Here is a 26,262-nt window from a genome sequence, read left to right on the forward strand (position 1 = left end):
ACTGCCTCGCTGCAGTTACTAGCACGTTTCCCGACGCGGCCGACTTTCAGCGAGAACAACGCAACGATCTCATCCTGGATCCGCTTTTTGTCGCCGCCCGTACTTCCCACGGCAGCGGTCGCTTTACTGTTCGGGACAAGTTGCTCTACAAGACTAACTACTCTAGGCCTGGAGCGCGTTTTCTGCTAGTTGTCCCCGAGAGCCTCCGCTCCGATGTTCTACGTGCCATGCATGACGATGCGACATCCGGTCATTTCGGCTTCGTGCGAACGCTGCACCGCACGCAGGAACGCTTTCATTGGCCGAAGATGTATGAAACAACCAAGCGCTATGTCGCTAGTTGCGAAACGTGCCAACGTCACAAGCGACCGGCCACGGCAGCGCCAGGTCCCCTTCAGCCATTGACACCACCAAGTACACCTTTCGAACAAGTAGGAATTGACCTTTTGGGTCCATTTCCTTTATCTAACAATAGAAACCGCTGCATAATCGTCTGCGTGGACCATCTTACACGGTATGCGGAAACAGCAGCCATACCCTCTTCCACCGCTGCTTCCGTGGCGGTCTTCTTGCTGCACTCCGTGGTCCTTCGCCATGGCCCACCGCGTGTCATTATCAGCGACCGTGGCCGCCAGTTCACTGCTGATGCTGTTGAAGAATTACTTCGTATGTGCACTACACAGTTCCGTCATTCAACACCGTACCATCCGCAGACAAATGGTCTCGTTGAACGGACAAACAGAACGCTGACCAACATGCTTGCCATGTACGTTTCCGCCAATCACAAGAACTGGGATGACGTGCTGCATTTTATCACTTACGCGTACAACACGGCGAAACACGAAACAACGGACTTTAGTCCATTTTATCTCCTGTACACCAGGTTACCGCGAAGCCCTCTGGACACTTTCTTACCCTTCATTCTGCACAATGACGATTCTGTATCGCAGACCTTGTGCTTCGCTGAAGAAGCGCGTCGAATAGCTCGTCTTCGGACTCTGGCCTCGCAACGTCGTTCGAAGGAGCGATACGACGACCGTCACGAACAACTATCGTTCGAAAAAGGCGATTTGGTGTTGCTTTGGACACCGCAACGCAAGTGTGGATTGTGTCAAAAGCTTTTGTCACAATATTCGGGCCCATTTGTAGTCGTGGACCGTCTCAGCCAACTCACTTACGTAATAGCTCGTCTCCTGAGCAATGGTCGACGATCAAGCGGAACGCAGCTCACTCATATTGCTCGCCTGGAACGGTTCTACCTTCCTTGACCATCTTGACTCGCCCTACAGGCTTCGTCTGCTTGCGGGGGAATGTAACGGTCATGCGAAAGACAGAGAAGAGAAAGAGAAGAAGAGGAGAACGAAGGGTTTTTGCAAGGCCGCAGCGCGCTACCACCATCATCCATCTCCTGTAAATAAAACCCTCTCATCACAAATCGCTGTGACAATATTTAATGTTTCCTAAACTGTGACGTCGTCGCCGATTGCTTTTCGATCTTTTGCTTCGCTTTGCCGTTCCTGCTTCGTTCAGTTATCACCCTCGTAACGCTACCGCATAAGAATTAATTGGGTGTAAAAAATTTCACATAACAAAAAAAAGCAAAAGAAGCGGACGTATGCAATAATTCGTTGTTCAGTGAAAGAAAAATGACCATTAAAACTTCGTTCGTGCTATATTGCCACGCTTCTAAAGAGAAAAAAAAGTAGGTCTCACCGAGATTTGAACTCGGATCGCTGGATTCAGAGTCCAGAGTGCTAACCGTTACACCATGAGACCGCACTCTTCCGACGCCGGGAATCGAACCCGGGCCTCCTGGGTGAGAGCCAGGTATTCTAGCCACTAGACCACGCCGGAGACGCTTGGCGATTGGTCATAGGGGCTGAAGATGGCGTAGTTATACACATAAAAAAAACTACGTCTCATGGTCTCTCATTTGAATATAAGAAACAAAGCAATAGCAAGAAAAATCGAATATCGCGTAGAGCAGCACATGCGTTCGGAACAAAACCGGGAGGTAGCTTTCAAAGAGGACGAAGACGACCAGCATCGCCGGGATGCATTAGTAGCCTAAACGCGAAAATTGACCGTCGGCACCTCGCATCGATGGCATGAACGCGAGCGATGCAAGAAATCATCATAACGCGATGACATGACCATCATGACGCCACAAATCGCGAAAATTTGTGACGTCACTATGACATCACATAACCTGATGCCACATGATGACGTCATCACACGTCATCGTCGCTTGGTCAAAGGTTGGCTGATCACGGAGGCAGTGCAAAACCACGTTATGTGCAGGAAGGTTTCGGAGGGCGGCGGGGGAGGATCAATACATCGACTGAGATTGAAAAAAAAAAAGATGGATTTCGATTCCGAGTCGTCTTAGTCGAATGCATAAGGGACCCTGTGAGTTTTTAAAGTTGTTTTTGAGGGTGTTCATATCCAATCTCCTTTGTTGGTTTGTTTGAATTACACGTTCAATTCGTCTGCTATACTGATCGCCCGATTGTTCGCTTCGCCTAATAGACGGTTTGCACCGTATACAGGAGTCATCGCGGCCGCCCCGTTTGGGTACTAACGCGATCACAACCTGCGTAAAAAAAGAAAAGCGAGGTCGCGACGGAATGCGTTTGACAACATCGTGCGCGAAAATGGGAAAGAAGGGAGGTGGGAAGTGCTGTTCACAAATGCCAGTCGCGTTCCGGCCGCGTCTCCAACTCCAACGTAACGAAGACATGCAGGCACTTCATCGTGGCCGCCATGTGTGGTCATGACGTCACCAGGAGAACTCAGTGATTCCACTCGACCTTGATCGTGAGCTTGATTATTCCGTTTGATCTTGGAGCAAAGCATGGAAGTGCTCCACGTTTTATTTTCCATTTTTGTTATTTTATGTTCATTTTTTATCACCTTCGAGTGTAAACAGCAACTTCGTGTATACGTCAGCGCACGTCGCATCCACCGGTCGTCGTACATCTGAACGGATTCATACTGAAATCAGTGGAATCATGCTACGACAACCGATTATGTGGGAAGTATATAATTCTGGCATATCAGTGTGTCCGTATTGCATATTGCTCGAGCCTCGCAGCAGTGCACAAGCACTGGGGTCAAGCCGGCGTCAGAACTAGGACGTTATGCGAAATCAAATGGATGCAAGCAGACTGCTTGTGCATAAGACGAATGAAACCATTCGCGGCCACTCCGCCAATGAGTCTCATTGCTTCCATTTCGTTCAGAAAAGGTGACATCGCTAAAACCCCACCAAGTTTCACTGCAATGCACAAGCACTGCGGTAAAGCCTGCGGTAGAAGTATGGTATTATGTACTCAGATATGATGCATGGACAGTGTGCTTGTTTATAAGACGAATGCAACTATTTGCGGCTTCAGCCCTCAACTAAGCGTGTTAGTGCGTCCATGTCGGGCAAAAAAAAAAAAGATCTTACCTCTAAAATTTTGTCAAGTGAAAGTTTCACTGCAATGTGAAAGCATTGCGGTAAAGCCCGCAGTTAAATTAAGTAAAACCGTACTTAAGTACGTAGTAGACCGTAGCAAGACCGAAGTAAGACCGTAAAATGAAGTAAGAAGTAAGATCCGTACTACTGTCTTCCCGCAGAATCGGCTCTGTTTACTATTATATGCTGTTTCAGGTACCATCTCATTATCTCGGCGAGTCGGGCAAGGGCACGCGTAATTCCGGAGGCGTAAGCAAAGAGGAAAACTTCTGTTTAAAATCGTGCGCAATTAAAACGACCACAAATTCTACTGCCGCACGTTTCGTTGCCGATCCCCCGTGGTGAGTTGAGCCATTCTACCGACCGACCGACCGACCGACCGACCGACCGACCGACCGACCGACCGACCGACCGACCGACCGACCGACCGACCGACCGACCGACCGACCGACCGACCGACCGACCGACCGACCGACCGACCGACCGACCGACCGACCGACCGACCGACCGACCGACCGACCGACCGACCGACCGACCGACCGACCGACCGACCTACCAACCGCATCGGCTTCTCTGGGATCCGAGTAAGGAGGGTTAAATTGCGCTATTTAGCGAGGAAGATATACACTGCAGCAGATGTGGTCGCAAAACTGAGTCACTCGCCAGCATGGTCGGGGTGAGAAACTTTGTTATACAGAAACCAAATCACTAATTTCGTTCCGATACACCGAGGAAACATTCGAGTGACACTGCAATGACCGCAGTTCGCGGATAAGTCAGACGGCGTTCGGCGAGTGCTGTCAACACAGCGCATAGCGACGTTAAGCGTGGACTTGCAAGCTCGTCTGCTGAACACACGCTAGCAAATTGGCGGTCAGTGGGAATAAACGTGCGTGCGACTGGGCAGCAAAGACTATATACTCCCACTCTGAGTTCACAGCGGCCACCCTCGCGGCGCACAAGGCGTTGCCCTGGTTGCCCCAACAAAATTGCTCAGTTAAAATGTGTACTCTAATTGACGAGTAACACACCTTTCGTTTTATATTATTGTAGGTTGGACGTAGTAATATTTTATACAGTTCAATTGTTTTTATTGAACTTTGTTAAAATGACGGCACTTCCATGCGACACAGGAGCCGATTCTATGAGGAGTCTGAATGACAGGAGCTCTGCCATTACCATTTCACCGTCAACTCTTATGAACCGCTTAATATTTTAAATTTCGCGCCTTTCTATTCATTGCGCCCTCTGCTGGGCACAATGAATCAACTCCTGCAGTGCGGCTTCACCGCTCACGTATCATGAAAAGGCGGCGTGTAGTGCATCGCGCGGTGCAGTAGAGTCAAAAAGTCTAGACTGCCGCTGTAGCTCACGCTCTTTAAGCTAACAATGACATAAGCAGGTGACAATGTAGGGTGCGTCGAGTGATGCAGAACAAAAATCCCCCCATCTCCACGAAGTGAATGATGACGAGTGGCCGAAGCACGTGGGGATCGTTCGGTGTTACCGTAAATCACCCGCGACTTTCCCACGAACGGCGTATGCGCTATCAGCGTGACATCATCGTATCAGCGTGACATAGCGTTCTTGGTAGGAAAGTGACAAGCGCCAAGTTTTCAAGGAAACAAGTGCAGGCAAGCCAGATGGCGATTATTGCTGTGGGAAAGAAACACACCCTAATTATGCCCTCTGTTTTAGGAGCGTAAACGTCTACAAATAGCGGCTGTGGCACAAAGTATGCACTAAGTGTAGTAGTGCTGCTCTGACATAAGTCAGCTGCCTAAGACTATATACTGCAGATAATAAAGTATACAGTGCATACCACTTGTCCCCGTATCCAGTTTATTTATAGCTCTATGATTCTGCTTACCCTAACCTTGCCATCCCAGAAGCTATGTAAATTGGCTTTGTTTAATTAAACAATCGCAGTGATGTCGTACCGCAGTAGGTGCTTCGAGAAGAACCTTACTTTTCAGTGTGACGTAAATTTAGGGACGATGCAATAACACCCGCGTTCTTAGATCTAGGTGGACGTTATAGAGTCCCAGGTGGTCACATTGAATCCGGAGTCCCCCACTGTGGCGTGCCTCCTAATCATGTCGTTGTTATGGCACGTATAAAACTCCAGAAATTATCAATTTAGAGACGCTGCACGTGTGCTGCAGCTAATTATGTGTGAACTGTGCGACTTGTTTCTACAACGAAACTGGCGATGTCCGAAGGGGCAAAATATCAGCTCAGCGTGCGGTGCTGTTGTTAACTGCAGCCTGTTATCCTTGAACTTGTGGCTCACAACGGCACCGGGGGATTGGCCAAGAACCGGGTAGTGTTAAGGAAATCATTGTTATATTTTATCGATTAAAGCAAGACAGAAAAAAACAACGATAAAAAACTCGAAAATACAAGAAATAGCTAAGTAGGAAAGTGCGAATATTAATAATGAATCGAAGAATTTGATACAAACAATAAAGAATATTTGAAAAGAAAGAGAAATAAGGAGTAAGCGTTGAATCTACTGCCTAAATATTTTTGACCTTTTAATAAACTCCTGCAAGGGATCGGTAACCTTCCCGTCGCTGTCTTCCCGTCGCGACGAAGCACCCTCAGAAAGTAAATTTGACACATTTAAATCTAATCTAAGTAGGCGGAACACTGCATCTTAAGTAATTTTAGCCAGCTCTGTGCAAGCAAAAGTTTAGATCAGTAATTTGACAGCGTAGTCTAGTAATTACGACTTCAATTGCTCATGTTTGACACATTTCGCTATTCCGATGTTATAAAAATACGCACAATTAGAGATGTCATATTTTCGGCAACCACTGGAACAATTTAATTTTTTTTATTCAAAACAAATTGTCATAGTCTTGAGCAGTGCTGGGCAGTATCGAAGATACATGTATCTTAGATACTATCTTAGATACTCTATGGGTATCTTGTATCTGTATCGCGATACGTCTCGAAAGACGAGCATCTGTATCTGTATTTCCGATACATTGGTTAATGTATCGTGTATCTTAAGATAAAACATACTTCTATCACAACACGACCGTGCGAAACAATAATCGATGTCCAAGCTCCGCTTCTCAAGCTGGTACTAGTGCCACTAAGCCATCTGAATAAGTCATAGGGCAGTGATGCAATTTTATTTTTCCGCCAGAGTACTCCATTGAGGGCAGAGGATGAGGAAGACAAGCGCGGGGAACGTCTACGCCCAGCCGACGCACCTTTTGTTCGCTCGATTTCTTTCTTTTTAGTTGCCCCATTACCGTGGCACTTGCTCTTAGCCACTGTCCTGCGCTGCGTCTATCGCACAAATTCTGATGTTGCTACAGTGTCGTTATTGAAGATTCTCTTGCGTCTTGCTCCGTAACGAAATGTGATGCATGCAAGAATGGGGTCCTTTTCGTCGCGTGGATTTTACATATCAGCGATATTCATGAAGGATCCCGTGGATGTGCGTTTGACTTACATGTCATGAATTAACTTATATGCAAAAAAGATTCTAACAACTTTAGCACCACTGGTAGTGATGCTAGATCTAAAAGAGCAAGCGTTTACCTAACAGCAAATATCTTGGCGTACCGTCTTTTTCACTTCTTGCTACATTTATTCAAATCATTTATGAAATCATAATTTGATTATTAGCACAAGTGCTTTCTTAGCTGTCATTTTGCATCCCATACATTACCTAGGTCTCTGCACTGTTTTTCTGGTCTGGTCACTGCAGTATGTCTTTTATTTATTTATTTTTATTTATTTATTTTTTATTTTGTACAATACTGCAGACAGTAGTCCAAGCAGGAGAGGGTGTACATAAAGAGACACACAAAAGGGAAAAAAATCAAACATTACTACGTAGCATGGGTGATGTGGATGGTAATGAATTCCACTCTGTGATTGTTCGCGGGAAGAATGAATATTTATACAAGTTAGTTCTTGCGAATACAGGCTCGATGTAATGACTATGCTTGTGTCGTGAGGCTCGACCGATGTGCTTCTTCAAGTAACCGTCAGTTTTTATTCCAAGCTTACCAAAGTAAACAGAAGCCAAAAACTTCAAACGTGCCTCTTTTCTCCTTTCAGATAGTGGCTGTAATTCTGCTAACTGTAACATAGCCGAAGGTGAATCAAGACGTCTGAAACGTTTGTAAACATAGCGGACAGCTAACCTTTGAATTTTTTCGAGTTTTTCTATGTTTACATGGGTGTAAGGATCCCAAACAGCACTGGCGTATTCCAAGGAAGGTCTAATCATTGTTTTGTATGTCATCAATCTGAGGGAAGGAGGGGATTCGCCCAACTTATGGTTCAGAAGGCCTAATTTTTTTCGGGCTGTGGAGCTTATGTTGTTTATATGGGTCGACCAGTTAAGAGTGGAAGTTAATGTTATTCCTAAATATTTGCATGCCTGAACTTCTTCAAGAGGGGTATTTCCTATATGATACGTAAAAGGAAGTTTGTTGCATTTGTTAGTGATGCTCATGTGCACAGTTTTCTGCAGGTTAATTACCATTTCCCATTTATTGCACCATTCTGCCAATTTATGTAAAGTGCCATTCAGGGTGATCTGGTCAGATACAGAATTTACAGGCATAAATATGACGCAGTCATCTGCGAATAGTTTCAAACAAACAGACGAGTCCGCTACATCTTGAATGTCGTTAATATAAATGTTAAAGAGGAGTGGTCCCAAGACGGACCCCTGTGGAACACCTGAGTACACATCTAAGAACCGTGAACTGGATCCGTCAATGTTTACATATTGTTTTCGATTTGATAGGTATGTTTTAACCCAGTGAATAATGTGCAAGGGTAAACCAATTGCTCTCATTTTTGATATTAACTTTGAATGCACTACCCTGTCAAATGCCTTGGAAAAGTCTAATAGTATTAGATCAATCTGACCACCTTTGTCAAGAACTTTGGTAAATTCATGAACTGTTGTGACTAATTGAGTTACAGTGGAGTAGCCATGTCGGAAGCCGTGTTGTGCATCAGTTATTACGTGTTTCTGCGCTAAAAAATCATTTATGTATTTTGCTAATATATGATCAAGCATTTTACAGGAACAAGAAGTTAGGGATATAGGACGATAGTTATCTATCTGTAATGGGGAACCCTTTTTAAAAACAGGAATTACTTTTGCGACACGCCAGTCGTCAGGTAACGTGGCCGTATCGATAGACTTCTGAAAAATTGTTGCTAAAAGGGGAGCCACTTGTACTGCATATCTTTTGAGAAAGGCGTTTGGAATATTATCCGGTCCTGGTGACTTCTTAATGTCTAAGCGAAGGAGAAGCTCAGTCACGCCTTCAGTAGATATACTAACTGTGTTAATATTTTCGTTATCGTAGAATTCTTCGGAAAGCGACTGTGTCATCGGAGAGCATGGCTTCGTAAAAACACTTTGAAAAAACATGTTGAATGACTCAGCTATTTCTTTTTTATCGGTAAGGGCACTCCCGTTCACAAAAATTTGATTTATTTTGCGACAATCTTTTTGGGACAAAAACTGCCAAAATTTGGCAGGATTTTCCGTCACAAAGCGACCGAGCTTAACAGTAAAGTAGCGCTCTCTTGATTCTTGTAACCTAAGCTGTAGATCGAGAGCTAAACTTGAGATAAGGGTCCTGTCATATTTTTGTTTTCTATAACGTTTTATTCTACGTTTTAACTGAATAATTTCTCTCGTTATCCACGGGTTATCTCGACCTATCCTTTTAATTTTATCTGGAACGAAGGTATCAATGCAATGCTGGCAGCATCTTTTAAACTTTGTCCACAATGTGTTGACGTTATCATCACATAAAGAAAAAAGGGTGTCTTCCAAATGGAGCATAATATTTGAGTCGTCAGCTGCATCGTAGTTTTTAACATTTATCGATTTAGGGTTGCATGAGTGAGGATTACGTCGAAGGACACACGTAAGGTAGACTAAGCTATGGTCTGAAATGCCTTCGTGGACTTCTGCTGTACACTCACCAAGGCCAGTGGAGCATAGGACTAGGTCTAAGATCGAAGAGGATGTAGCAGTTACACGTGTAGGAAGCAAGACTGTTTGGCATAAGTTGTATGCCAGCATCATGTCCAATAAAGTTTCTGAACTGGTCACATCAGTGGGGCCACATGTCAACGTACACCAATCAATACTGGGAAGATTAAAATCTCCGGCAATAATTAGGTTCTGATTCCGGTATTTGTCTAGGTGATCGTACAGATCTAACAAGAAATTGGGATTAGCACCAGGCGGCCTGTACACTCCAGCCACTACGATCTGATTGCCTGATAAATTAATTCTACAAAAAACGCTTTCGTGGTCCGAGTCAATGTGAGGTAACGGTACCGACGGCAACGTGTTTTTAACAAGAATCGCTATTCCACCTCCTCGTGTAGCGCGGTCTTTGCGATAACATGTGTATGAAGGCGAGGAAAAGAAACTGTCAGGAATATCAGAATGAAGCCAAGTTTCCGAGATAACAGTGACATGGGGATCGTACGTGAGCAATGCATGCTCTAACTGATCCTTTTTATTGCACAGGCTTTGAGCATTAAGACAGAGCAGACGGAAAACTTTTTCTGTATGTTTATGTGGGGCTTGCGAACGTCAGTCATTCGATCTGCCAACTTTGTTTCTTGATAGTGTAGGCTTCCTTACGGTATCTGCCCTTTGCAGAGGGATTCTGCTGTCCGTCGCCTCGTCCCACGTGAAGATTTTATCATTTATGAAAAGTTTATCATAGACAAGTTTAACTTTATCGCCGGGACGCCGATCAGAATTTATGGACTGCCATAGTTTCTTCCTTGTTCGCAGCGTTGCCTGTGAAAAATCATGCGATACAGATACACCAGTATCTTTCAGCTTGAAACAGTTCTTAAAAATGGAAATATTTTCATTGTAGTTGTACAGTTTGATAATAATTGGCCTAGGATTCTTACTGCGGTTACTGCCGATCCTGTGAATTCGTTCAACGGAAGTAATGCTTAAGCCAAGCTGATCTTTAAAAACTTTACGCACCACCATTTCTTCCAACATTTCTCTAGTTTCTTTGGGAGCCTCAGGAATGCCAAAGACTACCAAATTATTTCTGCGTGATCTGTCTTCGTAATTATGAAGCTTTCTTTCCTGTGATGCTATAGTCTTTTCCAGCCTCTGGACGGATTCTTCAAGAGCCTTTATCCTTCCTTCATTTGCTTTCGATAACTTTAATACTTCGTCAAGTTTCGAAAGTTTAGTGTTCATTTTAGAAAGCATGTCATCCCGTTTTTTTTCAGCCGACTTTATATCTTTAAGTTCGGAGAGGATAGTTTTCAGCATATCTTGATCATTTGGGCCAGGGTTAGTTTCTATGTCACCGCATAATATAAGGAGCATCGCAGACCAACAATCAGTGATAATACATAAGCATCGCCGAGGGCACGGCAGCACCACTAGAGCATAATAGCTGGTACGAATACCAGAATAAAAACTGTGGAAACTGACCTGCACGGTCAACCAAGCGAAGTTAGCTGACATGCTTCCGCGAATGCCACCGTGCCCTCTGAGCAGGTAAGGATCGTCCACTGTCTTTATAGCCGGGGTTGGTGACGTCACATGCGTAGGAATCCAAGAGTGTGGGCTGTCAGCAAACGGGTAGTACGCTGTAGCATCTTCTGCTTTGATGGCGGTGGGCGATGCGATTCCTGGGCTGAATTTCCACGGTGCGTTCCCACGAGCTGCCAGGAAACACGGGCCGTCCACAGGACGAAGTAGAAACAGCAGAGCCTGCACGGTCAACCAAGCGAAGTTAGCTGACATGCTTCCGCGAATGCCACCGTGCCACCGTGCCCTATAACGGGCTCCCGAAATAACACCTCTGCTTTATTATTCTGTCTGCTTTATTTCCACTATTGTTTACACATGTACACGTTGCCAAGGCGATTTTGAAAACAAATATATAATTATGTGGGCGTACCTTGAGTAAATAGTACAAAACATTCTGCTTACCGCTTAGGAAAATAGCGAAATTGAGTTTGCATTATAATAATAGTAATCATTAGAAGCCATCTTAAAGATGTTAGGAAGTGGATTCGAGAAACGTTGTTTTACTGAATGCTCCGTTTTACTCATGAGCGTCCTAACGAGTCGTTTCAGGCAATTTCCATAGGCACTGAATTTTCAATTGTCTGAACAGGTAAGTTGACGATACTTCATGCTCACAACTATGAAGGGCGCCGTCTGTATTGTCACTCGCGAGATTATACAGGCAGAAAAAATATCTTCATTGGGTTCAGCATGTGTCAGCACCCCCTCTGTACACCTTTCAGATAAAGAGCTGTACTTTCTAAGAAAGTAGTGTGCACATGTGCGACGGTGTTTGAGCACGGTATATATACGCATGTGATGTTCAATAAACCTTTGTTGGTAGTTAGCGCTCGTATGTTGTCTGGTGTTTTCTTTGTGTCTGTTTTTTCTGCGCTGCGAAGTGTTTAAGATGATCAACCAACAGGCCCAATTTGCCACAAGTCTGTATTGCGTTTCTGTACTCATTCAATGTGAATTGATACAGAACCACCTCTTTATTTTACTTATATTTGTTTTCCTGTTTTAGGCTTTTTTAAATATTTTTCGCATTACTAATCGCCACGTAATGGGAGCTATAAGCGGCTATAGCGCGAATAGAGGCGGTGTCCTGCGACGCTTTGTGGAACTATACAATACGTCTGAGACATTTCTGTGTTGCACATGTTCTCTCGTTGAAGAAAAAGTGCTAAAAAGATTGCACGTTCGTGAGTATATCAACAAGGATTCCTTTACGCCAGCAGATAAGTAGAATATGAAAATTGATTGCAGTTTTACGTCATCTACGTATACACCAGGGGTCTCAAACTGAGCTTATAGCCAGCGGGCCGCAGTCGCGAAATTTAGTTGCAAAGGCCGGGTCAGTGAAGATGGTGAGAGAGAGTTTGAACAAAATGACGTTTGAAAGGAAGCCTTTCCCATATCTCATATATAGGTCATTTCTGGAGGGTATTTGGAGTCAGGCTTTGAGAAACATCGATACTGATGTGCAGAATTACTGACATCTGGACGCGGATTCTGAAATATAGAGTTTTTGTTCCACGGTTATGTTTCAGCTAATGGTGACCACATGTTCCTCAGGAAAGGAATGCTTCAGACCAGTCATGTATGTGCAGCTCACGAACATACTTATTTAGAAAATAAAAACAAATGATACGAACACGGTCATGTGTGCGGGCCGGGCCGCTAGCGAAATGTCTTAAACCCCTAGTATACACCATGCGACCCCCCCCCCCCCCCAAAAAAAAAAACAATGTCGCTACGAGTGTTTTTGCTGCTGTACACCTGTCCGGATATACGGTATTGTGCAAACGGTCTTTTACGGACAAGGTAAAAGTCCACACCGGTATTTGCGCCGTCGTGCGAAGGATTCTTATTGAAGTTATTGTGATTATATGGCAACCCGCTAGATGGTCGGCAAGCTGTGCAGCGACTCCCATCAATTGCAAAAATGACAAGCAAGTACCGTTGTCAGCGAAGTGTACAAAGAGTTGTCCCGTGAAGAAGCTAAAACAAACCCAAATAAGCTATTTTGGAAGGAAACTAATGCACTTTCAGCAAGAAGGGCAAATCTTTTGAGATACTAACAGACATTTAATTCAAGTGAAACAAAATAGGTCACAGTTAAGAAATTTTCAAGCAGACATTTTCGTGCATAGGCGTTTGCTGCTACATTATATGGATCTATAATAACAAATTTGAGAATGTATCGAAGTATCTTGAGATACAATTGCCAAGTATCGCATCGGATATAATTTTTGCGGCAGTATCTTGTACCTGTATCTCCAATACTTCTTGCCTGAGTATCTTGTATCGTATCGCGATACAATTTCAAAGTATCTTTGCCCAGCCCTGGTCTTGAGAATGTCGGACATGAATTTGCGATTTATGCTGTGGAATAAGAACGACCTCGAAATTTTTTAATTTTGAGAAATCAGATGTAAAGATACTGGAAATAAAGGGCAACACAAACGCGCGCACATAGATGAATGATGACTGTTGTCACATCGTCGTGGCGCTGAAGAGTTCAGCGGCAAAGGCAGTAGAATACCGCTTAATGACTACGAGCGATGTAATAAAACAGCCTACATTCCTCCTGGTTTTTCATCTAAACAACAACCACCACGCACAATAATAGCAACAGCAAAATAAACAATCAGTTGATCAACCGTTTATTTAACGCGCTCAGGAACAACCCTATAGGACCCCCCCCCCCCCCACCACCGCCAATAATAATAATAATAATAATAATAATAATAATAATAATAATAATAATAATAATAATAATAATAATAATAATAATAATAATAATATCAACAACAACGACAAAGCGTTGTCTGATCCATTACGCAACTTATCCTCGCCCGCGGTGGGCACGTGCCACAGTTGAGGATCATCAGCATCATTCACCGCCAGTGGACAAGCCTCAAACGCGGCAAGGAATCACTGGAGTCCAACGGCGAAAACAGTCCCTCTGCCTTTTTGTCTTCTACACCTTGATGCTTTACAATGGAGCCTACGGTAGGAGAAGCCCTTCAGCCACTCGGCAGCAGCGAGCGACCACAGTCCACTCCTGAACTACCGGCAAAGCCCTTGCGCCCCGGCATTCTCAAGTCGCTGCCGGGATCACCCGAACCCCTGAAGCAGCCATCCACGAAGACGCTGAGGTTTAAGATGGACGAGTCTCCGGAGCCTGCGTCCCCATTATCGCCGACTGCTACCACATATGCCGCGCCTACCGCAATATCGGCACCACCAGCGTCCCCGCCACAGACGACTGCAGTGCCAGCTGAGGCGGTGTCCTCGAGGCAGACATTAGAGCCGGTCAAGCATGAAGCAAGGAAGGAAATCGTGGGTGACAGCCCGGATATATCGCCGTCTCAGTCGGAGACCACCGATGAGACCCTGAGCGAGGGCCAAAGTTCCTCGAGCAGCTCCTCGTCGTCGCACAGCGGCGAAGACTGGGACGTTACGGAGGGGCATCCGGCAAAGAGCAGCCATCCCATGGCGATGGCTGCTGCGGCGACAGCTACTCCGACGGAACCGACTTTTGGACTGCTAGGCGACCACAGCGTGAAGCTACCTTCGTGGATCTCGGAGGACATGATGCGCTACTTCACGGGCTTCAGCCGCAAGGAAGGCGGCAAGGTCCGACACGTGGCTGGTGCTGCAGCAGACCGAGCAGCGCGGGAGAGCGAGGAAGCCGAGGAGGCCGAGGCCGAGGCCGACGAAGACGACATGTCCTTGTCGCCACCGATCGAAGACTCCTGGCGAACGCCGCTTGCCCAATGCGCGTTGGTGGCGCTGCTCGGAGGGCTTGCGCTCGTCTTCGTTGTAGCGGCCGTGGCGCAGGCAAGCCGCAAGGGCGTAAGCCAAAGCGCGGAGAGGCTAGATTCGGACGTCACCGAAACCACTGTGAGTCCCGAAGAAAGCCGCGATTACGTACCTGTGCAGCAGGTGCCGTTGAATGACATCGACGAGCCCTCGCCTCGGGTGGGTGCCACAGTCAGGGCTATTGGTGATTCGGAAGGAGGCGCAGAATTTCTGCGCAGCGATAGTCGGGAGGAGGGCAGTGCGATCGCCCCGGCGAGTGAGACGCCCGTTGTTCTGGCCACATCCGGCGAAAAGCCGCAGGAGATTCTCGGCAAGGTGCGAGAGTTGAAGGGCGACACCGTACGGCCTTTGCGAAAAGCAAAGGTGAGGAGACCCTATGACTATACGTTTGCGATTCGCGCACAGAACTAGAGCTTGTTACGCCTATGATATTCTTTTGATTACACAACATTATAGATTCTAAATTTTAAAAGTCTTGTTCGTTTCAATGCTCAAGCGGCACGAAAAAAAAAAAAGAGAAGCACAGCCTAATAACTGCAAATTTTGGTGTACTTGCAGGTGGCACGCGTCTGCGAACTTCCGTCATTCACTTACTGTAATGCCGCAAGACTGGAATTTTACTACAACCATTCATCGAAGGATTGTGAGTCGGTATCGCGTGATGTCCAGCTATGCAACCGCGGTGCGAACAGATTTCCCTCGAAGGACAATTGTCATCGCAAGTGTGTGAAGCCCAAGCGACCGGAGGACCTCTGCTCTCAAGTGGTCACCTTTGTTAAATGCACCAGGTGAGACGATGAGCTTGCCCGATTGTTCATATCACGCAATATGACCATGTCCGGAAATTTCGTGCATTGCCCTTTCAGCATATTTAGGAGCTTCACGGCACTACACCAGCTTAAATAAATGGGTGGCATATTAAAAAAAAAATTGCATGTCAGTACATCTCAGATGCCGAGTTTCAAAACGTTTCGAGTAACAACGACGAGAGATTACTTTCTTTGAACAACATACGCGTATGCAATAACTGAAATTGGTCATTTCGATATCAAGTTGCAGCAATGTTCTGTCAGGGAAAAGCAGCGAAGCCGCATTCCAGGTGGTCACAGTTCAACATTCCCCCGGCAGAGATCAAGTCGAATCGAAGCCAATGTTAAAGTGTAACACGATAAAATCTATCACGTTGTAATTTCAATAACAGAGCATGTGTCGGTGTGGTTTTTTTATGTATGGGCAAGTTTCTAAGCTGCGGAAGGGAGGGAGAGGAAATGATTATGCGTATGTGCGTTTTGTGTGCACGCGTGTTCGCTGGTGCAGGTACTTCCCGTCACGTGTTCTTTATGGGAGTATACACGTTTAACGAGTTTTAGCACCGCGTACGTTGCATCCGAAACGGCACTGCGTACTCGAGAATGCCGCATTTCGCATTGTGCACTGGGTGCTTCCCGTCACGCGTTATTTATGAGAGTATACATGTTTAACGACAAGAAGGGAGCATGGTGTACTACAGCAAGGGGGTGGGAAAGGGAAGTTAGGGTGAAGAGGAGCAATTAGGTCAGGAGGAAGGAAAGCAAGAGGGAAGGGGGCAAGCATAACGTAGCCCTGTGTAGTATAGTATAACAAGCGGGTGGGAAAGGAAAGTGAGGGTGAGGAGGAATGGCAGGAGGAGAGAGGGTGAAGCATAGCATAGCTTTCTACAGTATAAGATAGCAAGGGGGTGAGAAATCGAAGTGGTAATAATAACTGTTGGGGTTTAAGGTCCCAAAAACAAAACGTCCCCTACCGTAGCCTTTTAATAGAATGCATTTTCCCATATCTCATATATGAGTCATATCCGTAGGGGATTCGACGTAGGTTTCGTTTTGAGGAATTAAGATATCGATGCGGATCTGCAGAATGACTAAAACTCTGAAATAGTTTTTGTTCTACGGTCACGTTTCAACACATAGTGACCGCATAGGGTGCCTCAGGAAAAAAAAATATGCTTGAGACCAGTCCCATCTCTGTAGGTCCCTCGAACAAAGCGTTATTAATCGCAACAAGCGAGAAAATAATGGGAATACCACTTAGCAAAGTCAGAAAAGTTTATTCGTTGTGAAGTTGAGGGCCGCTTGTTTGAGACCCCTGTAGTCTAGTATAGCAATAGGTGGGAAAAGGAAATGACGGTTAGGAGGAGCGAAAGGAGGAGGGGAAAGCCACCAGCTCCGCTCTTTCCTCGCGTAGCTGCCCCGATTTTTATTTTCACAGTGAAGAGTCTTCAGCTATCAGAAGTGTTCAGCAAAGAGAATTCTATTCCTATGGCTTGGCCTGTCCGATAGTTACAGTTATTTTTTTTTCAATTATGCAAAGACAGAAGCAGGGAGACTGACAGCAACGTACATACACAACGGAGGCGCTAAAATTCGCGTTACATTTCTCAATCGCTTGCAGGCAGGACTACAAGGATGTCCCTCGCTGGTATTACGATGGGAAGCGATGTCGGCGGTGGCGGCGCTCTCGAGACGACCGCTGTCCGTCGGGCCAGACGTTCGCCACGGCTAAAGACTGTAAGAGTAGATGCACTGCAGTGAACGCGTCGGAGTGCCACATTTCGAAGTTGACCGGCTGCGGAGTCCCTCAGCGGCTGAGTCCATACTTCGCGCACCGTACGCGGCAGTCAGACCCGTTTCACTGCATCAGCGTGTCTTCGCTGAGGATGAGCCGCGATGGACAACGCGTGTGCCTCAAGGGAGCCAACCGGTTCCGGACCCTAGAAGCCTGCAGAGAAGTCTGCACTCGCGGCTGAGAATGACGATTTTTTTTCGTGTTTTTCTTTAGTTTTAAATGGGTGCGAAAAAAAGAAATACACGCTCCTTGTGGGGATGCCGCCCTCATAAGTGTTGCGGCGACTGCAAGACGGTATATGCCTGTGAGCTTCAATATAGTGCTTTGAATTTCGATACATTTGCATTATTTATGCATGCGTAAGTTTGTAGCCTAGCTTTACCCGTGAGCGCATTTTGCTTGATTGGTCAATAATAAAGATCAACCGCGGATCAGATTAGAGCACTGGACACGTATTGCTCTAGACACGTATGCAGTAGGCAATGTGCATGAGAAATTTAAACGCTTACATTTATTGCGAAGGATTAATGATCCGTTCTGCGACTGTGCGAATATTTATTCTTGATTGTGAGTAAGACAACTGGCATCGCAGGCTAACTAACTTCAGGGTTTTACTTTCCAAAAACCTGATGTGATTACGATTATTTTTTTTTTGACCGGATTATTTTGACCGGATATTTGACCAGATTATTTTTGACCACCTGGAGTTCTTTAACGTGCACCTATATCTAGGTAGAGGGGCCTTCTTGCGTTTATCGTTTACAGAAAAATAAAAAAAAAAGCAGTCGCCGTTACCGGATATCGAACCCGCACCCTCGTGCTCAACAGCGCAGCGCCATATGGCAGTGAAGCCGCAAGAGCAGCTTGTCGCAAGCGCGTAGGTGTTCCGCACGAAAGTGCGTTAGAAAACAATGTTACCTGTGGCGCAGGCTTCGTCCATTGCTTGCGTGAAACAGGTGACAGCCTGCTGGAGAAATCCAGAGCGTATGGGACGATCAGCGCCTTTTTAGATGTGAAGCATCTCATAGCGGAGTTCAATGCGGTGGTGGTGGTGGTGTGCGGCGTGACCACCCATTACTGCGCATGCGCAAACCCTCTGCACTTCCCCTGCCCTCTCCGCTTCCTCTCACCTTTCTCCCCGCTCCTTTCCCCCTTCCCCTCTCCCCTTCCCCTCACCACTCCCCCTCTGAATCGCGGGCTCTACATGCCGAAACACTGCTTCGCATCGCCTCATGGTCCCCTTTAGCGGGAGATGGTGTGATGTTTGTGTATAGGTGAACAAATTATATTATTTTATTTGCCGATTAAGAGGAAACCTCTTACATGAGGACGCTGTGGACACTTTCACCTCTTTCACATCTTCAGATTCGAACACAGCTATAAGCTTACAGGCTGGCATGACAAAGAACCGTTGAGACATCGGGCTATCGGCCCTCTTCACGTGTTTGTATACATAGCTGCTTGCATATTCCTGACGACGGAAAACTGGGTTCAGAATTCGCAAGTCAATACATATCCCAACAATACTAATTGAAGGCAAAACAGAACAACGATGACAGTCTGACTACAGCATCATAAGCTTGTGATCTGCTGATAGGCACCAGGCTGCCACGCGCTGCGTAAGCATGTCCAGACATTTTGGTCATGCCTTCTTCAGCATTTTCTGGCGCTTCACGGCAGAACACTAACTGAATGGGTGGAATTAAACAAAAAACTTTCAAGGAACAACGATAGAGTACCGTCTTAGACCAACACATGCAATAACCGAACTAGGTCGCAATTGCGCTACTGAGTTACAGCAATGCTTTTTCCAATTACGAGCGGTCAAGACGCCCTCCAGGAGGTTTAGTTCAACATTCTCACGGCAGGGGGCATATTGAATGGAAAGGTGGCAGAAACACACCTTAAAGACTTTGAAGAGCCACCACATATTGAAAATTATGCAACAGGATCATATCAGAAAGGAAAGGTGGGGGTGTAGGAATGCTAATTCACCGCGGCGCCAAATGGGTTAAAGTGAAACAGACGTGTTCAGAGCACCTCTGGGTTTTGGGCACAGTAGGTGGAAAGAAAACGTGGCTAGGGGTTGCCTACTTGTGGACGGGAAATAACTGCAGAGAAAAGAATCAGGAGATAGTGGATTGCATGAGTGAGGATATTAAGGAATTTGGTAATGGGGCCGAAATTTTCCTTCTAGGGGACATGAATGCCCACATACACGACCTTGACGGATATTCAGACACCAATGGGAAGTTATTACTAGATCTCTGCGAGCAACATAGTCTGGAGATAGTTAGCACGGGGCCTAAATGTGACTGCCAGATCACGTGGGAAGTCGGAAACAAACAGCCAAGTATTGATTATTGTCTCATGTCTGAAGGAATTTATCAAACTGAGAGAAATAAGAATAGACGAGGAAGGGATTAAAAGCTTGGGTAGTGATCATAAACGAATAACATTACAAATGGGATATAAAACTGGAAATGAGAGCATAGAATCAAAGTCTGCCACCTCGTATTTAAATGACAAACAAATAATAAATATAGCCACAAGATTCGAGGAGGAAGTAGGCAAAATAGCAGGCAAGGACTGGGAGTACAGTGAGCTATTAGATCTAATGACGAAAGAGATAGGGAGAGAGAAGAAAACTATTTGCTGAAAAGGAAAGAGGAAGCCAAAAAGTTGGTGGAACAAGGAAATCCGGGAAGCGATCGAGAAGCGGCGTGAAGCATCGCGGAATCATAGAAGGGCAATAAAGGACAAGCGACCGCAGGACGAAGTCAACGAAATATGGGAAATATATCTAGAGAAAAAGTCCATTGTACAGAAATTGGTCGAGGCAAAAATTAAAGGCGAAAGTGAACGCTGGGTGACAGAGATTCATGAAAAAAGGGAGGCCGCACCTAGGATATTTTGCAGCCACTTAAAGGCGCTAGGTAGGAAGTCTGTCCCAACGCAACAACATATTCTAGATGAAGGAGGAAATCAATTGGAAGGGTACGAGGCGCTAGGTTACATCCGAAAGGTAACAGCCGATTCGTTTAAAAAGAGCGTCCAGGGGATTTCCCCGGTGAGCAAAAATGTGGCGGAGAGAGCAACCGAGGAAGAGTTAGTACTGGAGAATTTTAACTGGAAAAAGGCTGCAGGAAAAATTCCAAAGCGCACTGCCGCAGGTTTAGATGGGATTCCCGTTAGCCTCATTAACGAACTAAGGAATAGCACTAAAGCACTGCTGAAAGCTGTAGAAAAAGGCTTAAAGGACAGGCAAATACCGGATAGTTGGCGAAAAGGTAGAATGAACTTAATCTATAAAGGCAAGGGAGGAAAGGATAACATTCGCTCGTATAGACCACTAACCATTACATCGGTACTATACAGGTTGGCAATGCAAGCAGTAAAAATGAAAATAGAAAAGTGGGCAGAACACAACGATATTTTGGGAGAACTCCAGAATGGTTTTCGAGTCGACAGGCGGTTAGACGATAACCTGTTTGTTCTCACTCAGTGTATAGAAATATCTAAAATAGAAAATGGCTTTTCTAGACATCAATGGGGCGTACGACAACGTTAATCAGGAAATTTTGTGCGATATATTGAAAGGAATGGGCATAGGCGACGACTGTACACAGCTTTTGAGGGAGATATACCGAGAAAATACAGTTTGCATAGAATGGGAAGGAATGAGTAGCAAATAGAACGTTGAGATTAGCAAGGGGCTGAGACAGCGATGTCCTTTGTCCCCGCTGTTATTCATGCTGTACATGGTGAATATGGAAAAAGCGCTAGAAGGTAGCAACTTTGGTTGTAATCTATCACACAAACAGGGAGGCGTGGTGATTGAGCAGAAGCTTCCAGGATTATTTTATGCTGACGATATTGTCTTATTTGCTGACAGTCGAGAGGATATACAGCAGCTGGCGGTTATATGCGGAAGGGAAGGGGAAGCTCTAGGAGTAGGATTTAGTGTAACAAAATGTGGATTGATGGTATTCAATGATCCTTGTGATCAGGCGGTGTCAATACAGGACCAAGAAATACCGAGGGTGAGCGAATACAAGTACCTCGGAGTATGGATAAATGAGGGTGACAGGTACATGGAGGTACAGGAAAAAGCCTCGGCAGCAAAACAAAAGAGGAATGCTGCAATAATGAAGCACATAGCATTGTGGGGATACAATAGGTACGAGGTGCTTCAAGGTCTGTGGAAAGGTGTAATGGTTCCGGGGCTTACTTTTGGGAACTCAATGGTGTGCATGAGGTCAGACGTGCAATCGGGAATGGATATAAATCAAAGGACTGTGGGACGCCTCGCGTTGGGTGCTCACGGGAAGACGAGAAATGAGGCTGTAAAGGGCGATATGGGATGGGCAGGTTTTGAGGCGAGGGAGGCTCAGAGCAAAATAAGGTTCGAAGAAAGGCTAAGGAATATGAAGGAGAGTAGATAGGCAGAGAAGGTGTTCCGTTACTTGTATAGGAAGAGCGTAGACACACAGTGGAGAAAAAGAACTAGGAGGCTCACTAGTAAATATACGGCTGGTAGTGTAAGCACTATGTCAACAAAGAGCGTTAAGCGAAAAGTCAGAGAGGCGGAGAGGATTTACTGGACGGCAGCTATGAAGAAAAAACCGGCTTTGAGTAACTACCGAAAGGGCAAAATGAAATAAGGAGGGAGGCATTTTACGATAATTCAATGGGAAGCGCTTTACTGTTTGAAGCGAGATCGGGTTGCCTTAGAACGGGTAGTTATAAAGCGAGATTCAGCAAAGCAGAAGAACAATGCACGTGCTGCGGGGAAGATAAGGAAACGGCGGAGCATGTTCTGATTGAATGTGGAGACATCCACCCAGGCGTACGTTTGGGCACGAGCCTACATGACGCCTTGGGTTTCAGACACAATGGAAAGCTGAACACACCCGCTATTGAAATAAGTAAGAGACGGTTCGAGTATTGGTGGCAGAAAACTAGAGAGAAAGGACAAAAATAAATATTGGAAATAAAATAAGGAAATTCTGCCAGAAGGGCAGAGAACGGAGCTGAAAACTTAAGTTTTTTTTCTGGAGTAAAATAGTTTTAATTGAAGTAAAGACACTAGGCTAACGCTAAGAAAAAGAAGAGTAAAGGGTTTTTTTTTTTTGTCGAGCCTGGTGGCACACTTGTCACCGCCCCGTTATAAAGGGGACGCTCATAGGATCCATCCATCCATGGCAAAGTTACGCTAGGGTGTTCAGAAGTCAGGCGAACACTCGACTTGTGGCCGGCTGCTTGCGTCTCGAGTCATTGCCAAAGGGCACCAGGGGTGGAAAAAAAAAAACCCGATGGGAGTTTCGGTGAAGACGGCTTGGAGACTTGCGCGGGTGGCTGGACTAGGTGGTAGTCCTAGCGTCGCTTCACTCGCACCTTCCTCGCTGTCGGCTGGCCTCCGCCTGGCTCGCCATTCAGTGGCTTTGCTCGCACTGCACCACCTGCAGCTTCCGGAGCCTGCGAGACGATAAGTTGCCGATGTTAATGTTGATGATGATATGCAGTGTTTAATGGCACAAGATTTATGGTGTAAAAGCGCCAAGAAATGATATGATCTCTAAGAAATCATAAGTGGCCTCGACCTGCCCGAAGCGCCAGATGAAAATATTTGTCCTGTCGTTGAACATTGGCTTTGTTCTGTAGTCGATTTTACGGAAGACACATCGGCGCCGCCCCCTTGGGCTGTTAAACGAATGTTTTTTTATTTGTGTGTATCGCGACATCTAATGATGAGGTCATGAAACGTCGTATGCACCAACCCAACTATTTTCATGTGTATACGTCCGCCATAGCACTGTTCGTTTGGTTGTTCAAGATACAAAACGGCAAGGTTAACAGCCCAAAATGACGGCACCGAAACTCGTCCGAAACCAGCTAGACTATTTAGCCAGGGCCCAGGAAGGCTTGCTACACCGACAAAGTAGTTCGCGGGCACTTTCAGACTGAGGCCGAGGCCACGGCGGAAATCTCACGGTTACACCGGAAGCCGGTTTTATTTTTCCGCACAGTATGGCGCTTACCAGTCAGTATATTAACTCTATGAGCTTACCCACTGCAGTAAAATAGCACTTGAACGAACGTCACTTACACGAACGATTCAGATGTACGAACTTTTTTAAAATGCCTCACTGAAGCGCCATTGAACCCCATGCTTACACACTTCAGCTTAATTAACGAAATTCAGTGCATAGCGCATTTAAGTTCTACGAACGTATTCCGTGACACCATCCAATGCCTCCCAGGTCACGTTAATCACTTCATCATCGGCCGTATTTTCACGGGGGGCAAAAAAAAAAAAACAAACAAACAAAAAACCCCGCGTACTTAGATTTACATGCGAGATAAAGAACCCTGTGAGGTCAAAATTAATCTGGATCTTGCCAAACCAACGTGACCTTGTCCGAGCGATGAAGTCGCATCATGACGTCACGATGTGACATCATCACCCCACTATGGCGTGCCTTATAGCATACCGTGGTTTTGGCATATGAAACTCAGAAAATAATTATTAATTCTATACAAATACTGGGCACTTTCTCTCATATTGTCCCGTAGTTGTGACGGCAAAGAATTCAGCATCCAAGGCGTCAACTCGTCATTGAGCGAACCTGTGCCCAATATAGCAAGTAACACTCTCAATGCAATGACAGCAGCGAGCGCGGCCGTCGGTCGTGATAATCTTATCTGCGGATGAAACGCGGCGGCATTTATACATGCGCAATTGTACATTCCAGCGTTAACGCTGGCGCTTTCATAAATTTCATAATCTATACTCAACGACTCGCATCGTGCGCGAAACCTGATTAGAACATTCGTACCCAATCCAGAAGCTAGGTTCAACATGTTAAGGCGCAGCCTGCGCGGAACGATGATACGTGTAGTAGTTTTATAGTCAGTGAAACCCGGTAACTACAAGAAGGATACACCCCCCCCCCTTCAGGCAGGAAAAGCAGGAAAATAAAAGTATGAGGAAGTGACAACGCGTGGTTCAAAAGCATGCACTATTCGATCCAAAGAGCCTTGCCGTCCTAAAGGACAAGCATGGTCCCGATGCGTCAAGTGGCGAACGTGAAAGGGAGAAACTACAAAGCAAGCAGAAAATAAAGCCTCAGAATTTTCTAGTTCTCGTCGAATGACTTTAGCGGCACAACATAGACGTTGTTAGTTCGTGGGCGGCGTCCTTGGGATTGCATAATGCCATCGGGCACAACCTCATTGTCCAGTGCACCAAGACGTCCAAGTATATAAACGGCTCGAAACGTATTCGAATAAGTTTTTCACTGACGCCCCGTCGGCATATCGGCGTCTAAAGCCGAACACGGTCGAAGAAGTGGTATTCTACGAAGTGTCATCGAAGGTTGTGACGGCTGTCGGTCATCTGCTGGTCCTTGATTCGCAGGCGGGCCAGTTGTTTGGCTTCTGCGGCGCGTTAAAGGTCGACAGCTACGTCTGTGATTGTCTTTATTGGTAACAGTCGGCAGCATGGCGTTCGTTAAAGTATCGTAGCCGGTGTCCTTCTGTAAACCAGCTTGAATGGCATCATATCTGCGGGCCTATACCGTACCACGGAATGCGGAATGCTATTCCGTTAGCTCCGTGTCATCAAGCTTCGCGCCGCTGGTGCAGCCCATGACGTATTTCAAAATGACGAATCGGGGAGGACCAACATGGAATAGTATTCCGTATTCCCTCTTACGGTAAATTCGGGAGGTTTGAGTATTCTCTTGAGATGAACGCATTCTTTCCTGTGCATTAGGTGAGACCTGAGAAGGTCCATGGGTAATCCACGGAATCCATAATGTTCAAGTTCTTTTTAGTAAAGTAATATGGTTGATCCTGTCAAAGGCTTTGGAAAAACCAATAAATAAGCCTAATGTTATTTTTTCCTTCAATAATTAGAACACACAAGAAACCCAAGGAAAGTATAGGGCATGTTATTTTGTAGTAATTATGATGTAAATGTGAAGAAAGTAAAGTGGACGAAAAGATAACTTGTCGCTGTCAAGTTTTTTTCGTCCTCCCTTTTGCGGCAGAAACGCTCTTTTTCTGCCGAAAAAGTGTTCCACACTCGCCGTCATAACTACTAGCGGCGCTGACTAACACTCCCAAGTTTAAATTGCACACATATACCCCATAAAGCGGACGGAGGGATGACCGCCGCTGGAGCTCAGTTGGTAGAACATCGGACGCGTTATTCGAAGGTCGCATGCTCGGTCCCTGCCAGCGGCAAGTTATCTTTTCGTCCGCTTTATTTCATATTTACATCATTATTACTACAAAATAACATTCCCTATACTTTGCGTGGGTTTCTTGTGTGTAAGTTAAATTAATGCTGTGTCTAGGAAAGAAAAATGAGCGCTTAAAATTGCCCTTCCTTCGTTTTTTTCCCTCAAAGCCATTAAAAATTAAAATTTTCTGCGTTATATAGGCTGATCGAGGTGGTAGAGAACGCCTACCGCGAGTAGGATCCCTCGCCTTCTCCCACGTGTGGTTGGAGCGTGCTGTTTATGGGTCAAGTGTTCGCCTGGCGTCAGCCAATGTGTCAGACTCTACAAGTGGAGGGCCTCCGTCCCGACCTCCAGTCCCATCTACTGGGACTGCGTCATCGTGCGGCTGACGTGCCGTGAGTGTGCCATGCTCGCGCCGATATGTGCTCACAGCGATACGACTGTGTTCATGACAAGCCAGATGACAGAGTGGAATGTGTCGAATTCTGTGCGTCTGTAGTTCCGTCCCGTCTTCGTATTTCCGTTGAGCCACCCTTGTGCGTGAGAGGCCTGAGCCC

At 45.8% G+C, this 26,262-nt stretch overlaps 2 non-coding genes across 2 annotated transcripts; both read right to left on the reverse strand.

The window, feature by feature from the left end:
* Positions 1–1,704: 1,704 nt before the first annotated feature.
* Positions 1,705–1,776, reverse strand: Trnaq-cug (transfer RNA glutamine (anticodon CUG)). Its single transcript has one exon. It is a non-coding gene; the product is annotated as a tRNA-Gln (tRNA).
* A 6-nt stretch (positions 1,777–1,782) lies between these two features.
* Trnae-cuc (transfer RNA glutamic acid (anticodon CUC)) lies at positions 1,783–1,854 on the reverse strand. Its single transcript has one exon. It is a non-coding gene; the product is annotated as a tRNA-Glu (tRNA).
* Positions 1,855–26,262: the final 24,408 nt, after the last annotated feature.

The sequence above is a fragment of the Rhipicephalus sanguineus genome, chromosome 1 (assembly GCF_013339695.2).
Source record: "Rhipicephalus sanguineus isolate Rsan-2018 chromosome 1, BIME_Rsan_1.4, whole genome shotgun sequence".
In the NCBI taxonomy this organism is placed as follows: Eukaryota; Metazoa; Arthropoda; class Arachnida; order Ixodida; family Ixodidae; genus Rhipicephalus; species Rhipicephalus sanguineus.